Source organism: Lytechinus pictus, chromosome 11 (assembly GCF_037042905.1).
Source record: "Lytechinus pictus isolate F3 Inbred chromosome 11, Lp3.0, whole genome shotgun sequence".
NCBI classification, from domain to species: domain Eukaryota; kingdom Metazoa; phylum Echinodermata; class Echinoidea; order Temnopleuroida; family Toxopneustidae; genus Lytechinus; species Lytechinus pictus.
In genome coordinates this window covers 17,333,126-17,346,140 of record NC_087255.1, presented here as the reverse complement: position 1 = coordinate 17,346,140, position 13,015 = coordinate 17,333,126, and the positions used below count along the sequence as shown (strand labels likewise).

General features: G+C 39.2%; 1 pseudogene; it reads right to left on the bottom strand.

Moving 5' to 3' along the window:
• The window catches only part of LOC129271877 (deleted in malignant brain tumors 1 protein-like), a 29,478-nt pseudogene that overhangs the window by 12,359 nt on the left and 4,104 nt on the right, over window positions 1–13,015 (bottom strand).

Sequence of the window (13,015 nt, the reverse complement as noted above, 5' to 3'; positions counted from 1 at the left end):
TTCTCCACACACGGTAGTGTATATTCGTCAACGTATTCATCTTTCCCCACTGATGGCGTTTCATAAACAGTGTTCATGTGAATGTAGTCAGATCTATTTGATCTATTGCCAGGTAATGCTTCATCCCTCTTTGATCCCGGTTTCTCATCCGATGCATTCTCCGTTGGAAGGATGTACCCATCGGGATCGGAGTCATTTCCATCGTGAGGTGTGTCATATACAGGATTCATATCCATGTAATCATGGAGTTCTTTGCCGGTGGTATATTGTGAGCTATTCCGATCTGCTTTATCATAGCCATCATATTCTTTATTTGAATCGATATTGTAAGGAATCATATCACCTTTCCGTCTATCTGGTAACCGAGGAGGAGCGTTTAAGTCTTGGTAAGCAGAAATGAGCGAGTTGGCCTTGAGTGCGCCGATATGAGGGACATCGGTATAGATATCGGCATTTAAATCGTTCTCTTCCCTTCTCCGGCTGATTCTACGATGACAGAACCAGAAGAATAATACCAGAATGATGCTGAAGAACAAAACACTTAGTCCGAGCAGAAATATCTTTGGAAGTTCTGCCATTAGACTTCGCGTGTTAGGTAGATCCGTTGTACCAGGGATTGTCAGGTTATTCGAAATGGTCTGGGTGACTGGCACAACTGTTACAGCTGAAGTATTGGACACAGCTAGCATCTCATGGTAGGTAGAAGGCGTGAAAGACATCGTTACATCTGACACCTCAGAATGGGGATACGTGCCTGAACCTAGTAGGTAAACAAGACAAAGAAGATGATTTAGGAACGAACATTCTGAAGTAAGAAGTTCCAGTGCACTAGCAGGCATGTGATCCATTAAGATTAGTTCGGTTGGAATCCGTAAATTCGAAATAGTAATTCGAACAAAACATTCATACGTGTGGGTGGGTGCGTGAGGGTGTATGGTCATATTGTTAAGGCCCATTTACTAAAAAGAAAACATTGATTCCGATTTGAATGTGGGCTCATTGTCTCATCTTTAACTGATAGGAATGTGCTGGTGAATTTGGGTCCATTACTTATGATGACATAGATCAGTAGATCAATAGGCATACTAATTCATTTCAATATTCTTTATTATCATCATGATCATGAAGTAGTATATATTTTTAAGTGTGATGGTCTTCTTCGTGCTTTGCATGTAATCTTCCTGTAGAGTAATTAGATTCGAGACTGTTTATACGTGCTAGATCCACAGGCATTGTTAGAAGTTCTATTAGCTCTGTGTTTTTAATACTTCACCTGTATTAGTGCCAACGATGCATCTGGCACTGGCATCCTCTTTGTGCCCGCAGTCGTGGACACCTAGTCCCTTATGTTTGCAATCCTTGAGGGTGGATTCTGTCCCGTTGCATCGAACGCCATCCAGAAATATGTTTCCAGAACCTTGACCAAATCTTGCACCGGGTAAAGCAGCCGAAGCTCCGTCAAATCCTAATTGTCTGCACACAACGGTAGCATCGTCCAGGTCCCATAAATCATCGCATACAGTCCCCCAAGACCCTTCGTGAAAAATCTCAACTCTTCCCTCATATTCATTAGCTCCATCGACAAGTCGAACTGGATTGGATTGCAAATATAAAAGAGAGATTGGCACTTCGTTTTTCAATCACGAAATTACTTATGGGGTGCGTTTTTTGATAACGTAAACATGTTCGGCAAGAGCACTTTACGGAAATAACACTACTGTGATATAAACTGACGATAGATTTAAAGCTGAAGACGCGATTCACTGCACCACAATAACTAGCCTTTGCACTGAATCCTTATTTCGTATGAACAGATTTAGATGTTATACTGAACAGGAATACATTATTTCAAACTCTGCGAATTCCTTCAGAAAACAGAGATATTAAACATATGACGAAATATATATCAAAGCTTTATTTTGTCCTGAAATTTGGCGAAATAGCAGTTTAAAAATGTGGAATCCTCAGAATTTCCCATTACAAAAATTTGTACAAGATGAGTATGTAAGAATATGTTTATTATGTGTCACAGTTGCGGCCACATGCCATGCGGCCAGTCGAGTAATTTCAAATCATTCAAGAAATGTTGCAATTTTTTTCAACCTTCCCCTATAAAAGTGAGCAATCTGTCTGCTCATATTGTCCGACCAGAGGTAGCAAAAAGTAATTGTCATTACAGTCATTAATCAAGACCTATAGATTAATGATGTAATTTTCATTAACGATTTATGGGTCGTTTTAGAATCGGTTTTGTTCGTGTGGCTGTAGTGATAAGAGTGAATTTTTAATGTTTTTGCCCATAAGTTTTGTATAATGACAAACACTTGGTCACTGAATACCTGCTCGACACAGAGTGCATGAGGGTTGGTAGTTCCCATATGCTCTTTTACCAATACAAAATACAGTCTTGTATTTTAAATAAAAATTATTTTTTATTTCCTCACATGTATTCTTAATTTGCTTCACCGTAAATCAACAGGTTTTTTTAAAATAAAATTACATAATGTCTTGCTATAAAGGTGACCCTTCCTTGTGTTTGTACGTAATTTTGTATTTCATAAATTGTTGAAATAATAACTAAAACGCCCAAAGAATAGTATCACTAGTCATACATGTCGATACCATAATATATCGATAAATTATTTGTGTATTATATTTCCCTATTCCATGACCTGACCTTTGAGTCTTGTATGTGCCCTAAACTCCCTCATGCGTTGTTACATGAATATCCTTCTTCTTGGATATTCATATATTGTACCACTGTAAGCTATTCTTGTAATAATTAGAGGTTCACTTAAAGAATTGAGATACAAAAGACTGTGAGAAAAAAAATAATAGTACCTCCTACGAGACACACAACACCAGCGTCTTCGTTATGTTTGCAGCTGTGCACTCCAAACCCGAGGTGTCCGCAGTCTGCAAGATTCTTTTCCGTGCCCTCGCACCCGACGAGAGAAAGAAATGTTTCATCAGACCCTTCACCATACAGGGCTGAACCCGGTGCAGCCGAAGCCTCGCCAAGGTCCAGCATCCGGCACACGACCTTGGCATCCTGCAAGTCCCACCCATCATCACAGATTGTACCCCAGGTACCGTTGTAGCTGACTTCCACCCTTCCTTCAGAGTTACTGGATCCGTTAATAAGGCGTACTCTTAAAGAGTCTGGATGATCTAGAAAAAAAGAATTATAGAAATTATTTCATTATATCATATAGCCGTGGTAGTCACAGTAAAACTTGCAGATCTACTTTATCTTGTTATATCCTGATCACGTATGCACTGGAGTTTGTTAATTTGTATATATTTTTATCTCCAATGCTGACCACGGATGGCATCTCAAAGCCCTTTGTATCTCGTGTAAAATAAGGCCCTATATATGTAAACAAATTTCATCTTGTCCCAGTCAAGATCAATATTTAAATTATTTTATTTAAAGATATATAGATATCGGGAAGGATGACGTGTATAACGAAACTTCTATAATAGACGTGATCGTTTAGTTCCGTAACGAGTCTTTACTGGTCTACTTAATGTAATGAAATATATTTTTATTTCTAAATTCACTGACGTGAACTGAGGGTGGTAAAAAAATCGGTTTCCAGAGACCGAACTATTAAAAATGTATTACAAATGAACGATTCATTACGGCTGCAAACTGCCAAAAACTCTTTATATTCTAGGATGGTTACCAACAATTTACTCTGACAAATTGATAATGTGGTTATACATGTAATAGTAAAAGTCTGAAATCATACTTCCTGAATAACAGATGGCACCAGCATCTTCGTCATGTCCACAGTAATTAACACCTATCCCTAGATGTGCACAGTCCGCAAGATTGGCTTCTGTTCCTTCACAACCAACGAGATCTAGGAGTATAACCCCAGAACCCTGGCCAAACCTTGCAGAAGTAGGTGCGTCCAAAGCCCCATCAAACCCTCGCATTCTGCAGAAGACCCTTGCATCTCTGAGATCCCATCCATTATCACATACAGTTCCCCATGATCCATTGTACAAGACTTCCACTCTGCCTTCAGCACTGCTGGATCCACCAGAAAGTCTGACATCGAAAGGTTTGGGATGCTCTGAGGCGGAAAGAAGTCAGCAATCGAGGATTACAGTACATGGAAAGGAAATCCGTTGTCAATATACACACAATTCGAATTAAACACGTTATACATTTAAACAGAGTCAGTTCTACACTTTTAAAATCAATTATTTAGTGGATACGTTCGGATCTCTGGAAATTACTAATAAATGGTATAAATCAACTACACACTTTACACATTACATATGGATGATTTGCAAATCAATTTCTTGATTCGAGCCTAGTAACCTTACTATTCTTATCATTGATACTACAAATAATATTTAAGCATACATATCAAAACGTGCATGTTCCAGTACACCATACCTCCTTTGTAGCAAATGGCACCAGCATCTTCATCATGTCCGCAGTAATGTACTCCAAGCCCTCGGTGAATGCATTCGGCAATGTTTTCTTCTGTACCGTCACATCCGACAGCATCAAGGCTAATAGGACCAGATCCTTGACCAAACCTAGCGGATCTCGGTGCCTCCAAGGCTCCAGCAAACCCAAGCATCTTACAAACCACTCTGGCATCTCGTAGATCCCAACTGTCATCACAGACAGTACCCCATGAGTCGCCATTCAGGACCTGTACACTCCCTTCAGCATCGTTAGATCCACTGATAAGACGAACTTGTAACGGTTTCGGATGATCTGCAAGAAATTTAAAAAGCTTCATTAGACGACACATTACCATGCTCCAGCAAACGTTCGGTTAATATTCTTTTATGTATTACGCCAACAAATTGTTACATCATTGGTGAATACGTATACTTTAGGTTTACCGACAACAAATAAAGATCTGTCCAGTCATGAAGATGGAAATGCCTCCATTGTACAATCATGTGCATATGGTGTATATTGACATTGGAGCCTTAATTTTCTTTGCGTCAATCTTTGTTTTTCTTTTTAATGCAGTCCGTTATATTCATTTGGAAACATATCATTTACGTAGTTATAGGTCTATTACTATATGAGGAAAACTTACTTCCCGAGTAGCAAACAGCTCCTGCATCGCTTGTATGACTGCAAGTGTAACGGGCATCGTCCGAATAACCGCAGTCTGCAAGATTGTCTTCTGTTCCATCACAATCGACCCTATCGAGAATAACCATTCCAGATCCCTGACCAAACCTAGCCGATCCAGGTGCGTCCAAGGCTCCGTCGAAGTCTAGCATCTTGCAAACGACACTTGCGTCTCTCAGATCCCACCATGTATCACATATAGTTCCCCAAGATCCATTGTACAAGATCTCCACTCTTCCTTCAGAAACATTAAACCCATTGACAAGTCGAACTTCGAGTCGATTCGGAAGGACTACATTTTTCAAAATGGATTTAATTGAAGCATTATTTTCAGCTGCTTTAGACATGATTTCCATGGGCATAAACAGAACATGTATTGTGTGATGTCCACCTTGACCTCTCTTTAAGAGAAGTCCTGGTGTGACTATTTGGACAATGGTCATGATAGTGAATTGTAGTATTCTTACCTCCTACGTAGCATATGGCACCTGCGTCCATGTGATGTTCGCAGGAAGTGGTGATCCTTACGAACGGACATTCCTCCAGGTTTTCCTCTGTACCCCAGCAATCCACACGGAAAATATTACCAGATCCCCGACCAAATCTGGCTGATCGTGTTACGTCTAGGACCGCATGAAATTCCAGCATGGTACACACGACCTTTGCATCGTTCTCGTCCCACCAGGTTTCACAGACGGTTCCCCAGGATCCGTCATAGAGGACTTCAACTCTTCCTTCTGCATTATTAGATCCCCCGACCAGACATACATCTTGATAAAAGAAGGTAACAGCTTGACTGGTAATCATTCTCGCTATATTCTTCGGATGTATAGCGTCGTACAGTGAAATATATTAGATATGGCCTGATTTGACCGAGCGGATGGCTCCATTACATTTTGTCCTTCACCCTGATGAGATTCTCCGCTCATTTTTTAGAATATTAACTTTTGTCTATGGTAACCCTCGTAGGGACTCGGCAGGACCGCGTTTTGCTGGTAAACGCCTAGCTGGTGTATAACCTAGGAAACATTTTACGTCTAGGTTAGTCAGTCATAATGGCTGACCTTATAAACGACATGTATCATTCTCGGGTATCAAAGTGGAGACAATGACAGAGTGGGGATTCGAACTCACAACCTTGCGATTATGAGTCCAATGCTCAAACCACTGGACCATACCACCCTTTAAAATGTTTAATGATGAACTGGTGGGAGGCAAGAAAAATAAAATTTTGTCATATTCTTCCTTTTTTTTATTGGCTAATCCTGTACAGTAACAGTCTACTTACCAGTGATTACTGACGTAACTGCCTTGGATATATATGGGACTGAGATAATCATGAATAAGATGTAGGTAACCGCCATTGTACTTATAGCACTATTCATGTAGAGAAAATGGCAAAACTGCTGTATTGAATGAACTAAAGCCGGCCCTCGTATCAAGGATGGCAGAAGACCTGCGCAAATCCTTCAGTCGTTTTTTTTTTAAATTAAAATATGACCTTAAAATGTCAAATAATTTGTTTTTAATCAATGTACAGTGATCTTCTGAAATAACGGATGTGAACAGTTCATTTTACTCTATTTTCTTTTCCTGTGTCTAAAATGGTCTCTTGAAACTGAATTGTGACAAGCGTTTGACAGGTTTTGGTTTCCCTATGAGGGTTACTGTGGGAACCAGAATTCAATATCTATGGGTCTATACATTCCCTATTATCAATACGACAGCTCGATTACTTGATAAGAGCTTTTGTACTTAACGTTCAATGTCTTCTATTATCACATAAAGAATTACAAATTTCCGAATCATTTCCCTATTTCTAAAAGGATTCGGGTAATCTCGTTTATTATTTCTATATGAAGCTATATTGATTTAATCGGGCTCCGCCGGATAATCGCGATTGTGAGGGTTTACCATTTCTGCTTCATATAGCGCACATTTTCATTCATTTAGACCCTGCAATTTCTAACAGAAACGTGATGGAAGTTTTCACTTTTGGTATTTTTGTATGCATGATAAAACAATCGTCAGTTTGTTTAGATTGCAAAACGGAGTTATATATACTTACTAATCAATAAATATTTCTGGTTAATTTTAGAGAAATGTCTTTCACTTCAGAGCATAATCTTCTTGGCTTCTGATATTGTTTTACGGCATTTGAATTGTCCATTATAATGATAAACCGTCTCTATATAAAAGGGTTGTTTCTGCGTCATCGTGCTCAACAATATGGTAAATAATACTACCATAATAATTAGAAAATTTTAATGATCTTAGGGCTGGCAAAAGTTCAGTGCGGTGTACAGTTTCAATGCATTGGCAAATAAGTTCATAGTTGGAACAAAATTTGATTTGTTCCATTTAGATTTAAAAATCATTACGGAAATTATGGGTATATAATATACATACTGGCAATCCAAATGCATTTATCTCTCTTTTCATGCTTTACTATTTCACAGTTAGTTATATTTTCCACATAGAGTAACTCTTTGCATTTTGCACATCTTCACGATTTTCAAAATGGCTTGACTTGTATTTTTTCAGTGACATGTTTCGTGTGTGCATTAAAAGGAATGGGCGATGAAATATATAAATTCACTCACTCCATTACCATGATTACGTAACTCAACATTCGAAAGCCAATTTGGATTTTTGGATTTTAAATGACACTTTCATTTTCTTCAAATCTACATCAGATAAAATTGCCATCGACTTTGAAATATATATATCACAAAATTTAGACCAGGTATCGTGCTAAATGGTTAACACAAGACACAATTTGGTTATAAATTTCTAGATTGGGAAAAAAAATTACCTTTCTAAATCATTTTACTTTTCTAAATACCTGATAATTTGCTGTATTTTCCTAAGATCGCATCAGAGTTGGGAAAATAGTTTCGTTGATATCTTGACGCCATGGTTTAGCATCCAGATTTCGTTAGAATGCAATAATAGATCCCTTGCTCTTCCTTGATCACTTTGATGGTAACTGACGCTTTATAATGTACTGAAAATATAACAAAATATTTCGACGAAATTATTACCTGTATAACGTTTTATTGAGAGTAACTTCATTGCACATGTTTAAGCAAGTTTCTAGAGTTTTGGCAGTGCGATAAGCATCACTTTAATTGGGTCTCCAATTGTCCATAGCGGAACGCCACATCTGGGCTGACGAGTATGTGATTTTTTTTTTTTCACGTAAACTAACTGCTGACGTCTACCCCGATAAGACTTCAACCATTCAAAAACGAATCCCGATGGATGATTTTACGTTGACGATAATGTCACGGTCAACAATATCGAATGTTTCAGGTGAATCTAACGGCAGACCTGATGCAGCAGTGGAATGATCTAATAAGACACATATATTTTGGGGTCGAACCATCGTTAAAATGTAATACCTTATTGATATCAGAAGGTTCAAGCATGTCCAAATGCATACCATTATCCTCGGTTAGGATGACTCTGTAAGAAAAGAACAGTAATTTTCCTTGAATCTACAAATGGACACATGCTTTGGCAAAGTAAGGTAGGCAAGGCAATAATAATTCTCAATTTACCATTTTCCTCTCATGGCTTCCCGAAAAGATGGGCAACCTTTAACCCTATCTACATGTAGGCTGGTCGGGGGGGGGGGCTCCGAGCCCCCCCCCCCCCCCCCACCCGGCCATATGAACTCCCAAAATACCCCGGCCTAGATAGGGTTAAAACTTCATGATCTTGTTCACTTAAAAAAATCTGCGTTGATAAAATAAACAACATATGGAATTTTTACAGGATCACATTCACTAATAAGTCTAGTCAGAACAGACGAAACATGTCACAGCAAAATGAAGCTGCAAATAAATAGAGTGTATATCATCATTCTTCTGAGGTGGACACTTGAATTACCACGCTCAGTGTTTCCTCGTGGGATAAAAAATTGCGATATAATGGGGCAACAAAGCTTTAAGACCGCTTGTAAGCACTTTGTGTTGGAGCACGCGTTTACGACTATTAAGGTAGGGAGTATGAATGTACATGGTGTTTTTAAAGAATCCATTGAGCATGTAGCTTATTTTGATGATGAAATAACATTTTTTCCCACCGTCCGAGCACTCAATCTTGATATCTTTTATCATCATTGATGTCGGTAACAATAATTGGACCAATAAAGATACACAAATAGGGTCGCTTTCGGCACAAATGCCAACCCTTTTCCTCCATAGCCGGTGTCTTAATTCTCTTCCATAGTATTAGTACAAGCCCCTCCACGATTATTGTGTTTGTTCTAGAACAACGTCTGGTTGATCATTCTTAACGATACCTTTTCAGTTTTATACAACACATGGATAGATCCTTGACAGCTGATTGGATGAAAGCGTGTCACATGACATTCAGAGGAATCAGCTATAGCACGCTAAGATACGCTAGCCGTGCTATAGTCGACTATTGCACGCTCGTGCTATAGTCGACTATAGCACGCTGAAGTAATTGAGCCAGCACTGCAAGATCCCTGGGCACACTGAACCCATGGACATGCCCCGTACACGTTAAGTGAATTAGCGGTATACGCGCATATACGTAATCACGTTTTCGTATCTCTGACCGATGTACGTACTAGCACTGCGCATACACGTTGCTAAGCTGAGCACAATGCGCGTACGTACGTTGCTAAGCTAATTATTCCCAGGGTGCGGCTGCTTACCGTTTGGATTTTCTTCTGGATTTTATGGAATTCGTTCACAAATTGGACTTCATGGATCTATGACTTTATGGATCTATGTTGAAAGTACCTGACTCTCCTGGGATTACTGGAGTAAATCTACTCGACGCTCAAAAGACAACATTGTAAGCAAAATAAGACCTAACGCGCGTTAGTCATAGACTAGACCTATAGATCTAGCCTATCTAGATCTAGTCTAAACTGTACGCTATCGGTGTTGTATAAAATAAATATTCAATGTTGTATTCGTGCGGCGTTCCGAATATTACATTCGTTGCAAGTTGAAAAGGTCTATTCAACTCCGCTTCGCGTCGTTGAATAGACTGTTTCAACTTGCACACTCATGCAATATTCGGAACGATCGCACTCATCAACATTAAATATTTGTATATTATATGATACACGCATAAGGAAATATACAAATTAAGAGGTAATAAAATGCACCTGCGTCCCATGCATGATTACAGTAATCGCCAATCCCTAGATGAGCACAGTCTGCTAGGTTTTCTTCGGTTCCATCACATCCGACCAAGGTTAGAAGAATGCGACCAGAACCTTCACCAAACCTAGCAGATCCCGGTGCCTCCAAGGCTCCATCAAACCCCAGCATCCTACACACCACCCTGGCGTCTCTCAGATCCCACCAGTCATCACAGATAGTTCCCCATGATCCATCATGCAGAACCTCTACTGTGCCTTCAGTATCATTAGATCCACCGACCAGACGAACTTGGAATGGGTTTGGGTGTGCTGGGGATTAGAACAAAATTTCATTAGAAACTCAGATGAATGTTAGAACTAAAGGGAATAAAGCATTTACATTCCCTAATTTAATCTAGAAACCGAATGTTTCTTGAATTTTTCATTCATTTTGCATATTAATTCAGTATAATTATGTTTTACTTTAACAGAATGTATAGCAGATTACAACAGTAAGGCGCATAACTATACTAAATGATTAATTACAAAGGTGAACAATATTGAACATGTTGACGAAAAATAGCATCACAAATTCTACATTTGGCATTTTGTAATGTGATTGTTTTTTGGGGGGAGTCATGGTGCTGTCCTCTAAAATTGGAGAAAATATGAATTTGAATGAGTAGGAAATGAACTGTCGCTAACAGCGGTTTTCCAGGGAAAGCTGGCCAACCTTAGAAAAAAAAAATGTTTTTACCCCCTAAATAACATACGGCACCCGCATCTTTGTGATGCCCACATGAAGAAGTTTTCTTGAGGTATGAACAATCCGTCAGGTTTTCTTCAGTTCCAAAACAATCGACATAAATAATCCCACCGGTTTCTTTCCCAAACCTATAGCAGAACTAGGCGTCTCCAAAGCTTTGCTGAACCCTAACATTCTGCATACCACCCTAGCAGCATTCAGATACCAGAAATCATCACAAACGGTCATCCATGATCCACTGTAAAATACATCGACTCTTCCTTCAGAGTTCTTGGAACCACCAACGAAACAAATATCTTTGTTGAAGAATGATTATACCTAACAATGCCATCATGTTAATAGAAACGAAAATTTGTACGTATAAATGTCTTTATGACGCACTAGACGTCAGAAGAATTGCATGGATCGACGATATAATTTGACCTTTGAAATCAGCAAAAATATTCATATTTGTTGCACCTGATGAGGCTATCCAATGATGTGTACAGTGTGCACATCATTGGAATGTACCATGTACCATGGGCAGCTCGGAATTAATTTATATAATAGATATATATTTACCAAGTACTGTACAACATATCAGCTTTTAGCATTCCCATGGGGATACACATTTACACCAATAACAGGTAAGCGATTGAACAATAAGTATTCATTTTTATATTTGATAAGGAACGCTGCGCCTAATAGGTAATCACACCAAGAGGAATCGCTATTTGAATACAAATAAGCGGTTTTTCCGATACAGGACTGTGTCTACATTGCTTTGTAAGATTTAGACTGCAGTGTAAATTGCCCCTGCATCCCTTGCATGACCACGATAGACACTCCAGTCTCCAAATCCTGAATGAGCACAGTCTGCTAGGTTGTCTTCAGTTCCATCGCATCCGACCAAGGTTAGAAGGATACGCCCAGAACCCTGACCAAACCTAGCAGATTTCGGTGCCTCCAAGGCTCCATCGAACCCCAGCATCCGACAAACCACCCTTGCGTCTCTCAGATCCCACACGTTATCACAGATAGTTCCCCATGACCCATCATGCAGAACCTCTACTGTGCCTTCAGCATCGTTTGATCCACCGACCAGACGAACTTGGAGTGGATTCGGGTGGGCTAAAGGCATTCCACAGAATATGTATAAAAAAGAACAAGTTTTATTTGCGAAAAGAACATTTTAGTTTGACATTGTTCAAACATCATACACATACTGATAATAAAAAAATTGTCAAATGGAAACAGCCGGCCATTTCCACTTAGGAAGAATATCATTTGATTTATACAGTTCTTTTGATACTATTCCCTGTAAGTATAATAGGTTGCGTGTTTTTCATATGTGGAGTTTTCGAACAGGAAAAATCATGTGTATGATCAAATCATTAAAATGAAATTGCTCTGTCTATGGCCAGCTCTTCCTGAATATCAAGTTACATCAGGTATAAATAGTTTATACCTCCTTCATAGCACACGGCGCCCACATCTCTGTGGTGCCTACAGTAAGAAACGCTTCCAAAAAGACAATCTGCCAAGCTGTTTTATGTTCCTTTACAATAGACATCAATAATATCACCGATTTCCTGTCCAATCCTAGACAAACGAGGTGCTTTCAACACCTCCTTCGAACCCTAGTATTCTGCATACCACCGTCGCATCGAGAAGATCCCATCTAAGCCAACTACTACCGTGACTATAAATTATTATCAAAGATCAGTCGTACACTATATCCACTCTTCCGTCAGTGTTATTTGAAACCTTGGAAGAATGCAAATCTTGATTGAAAGGATATGATGAGGGTTGGTTAACCATTCAACTTCTGTAGCTGGCACATCGATGGCCAAAACAAACTGACATTATAAAAAAGAAAACATCTAAGAATGCTTAGGATTCATAATTTTCATTTTAAGTGCAATTGTAGGTGTAAATTTGTTTATACCTCCCAAATAACACACGGCACCTGCATCATACTGATGCTTGCAACTAGGTTCCCTCCTCAGAACTGGGCAGTTTGACA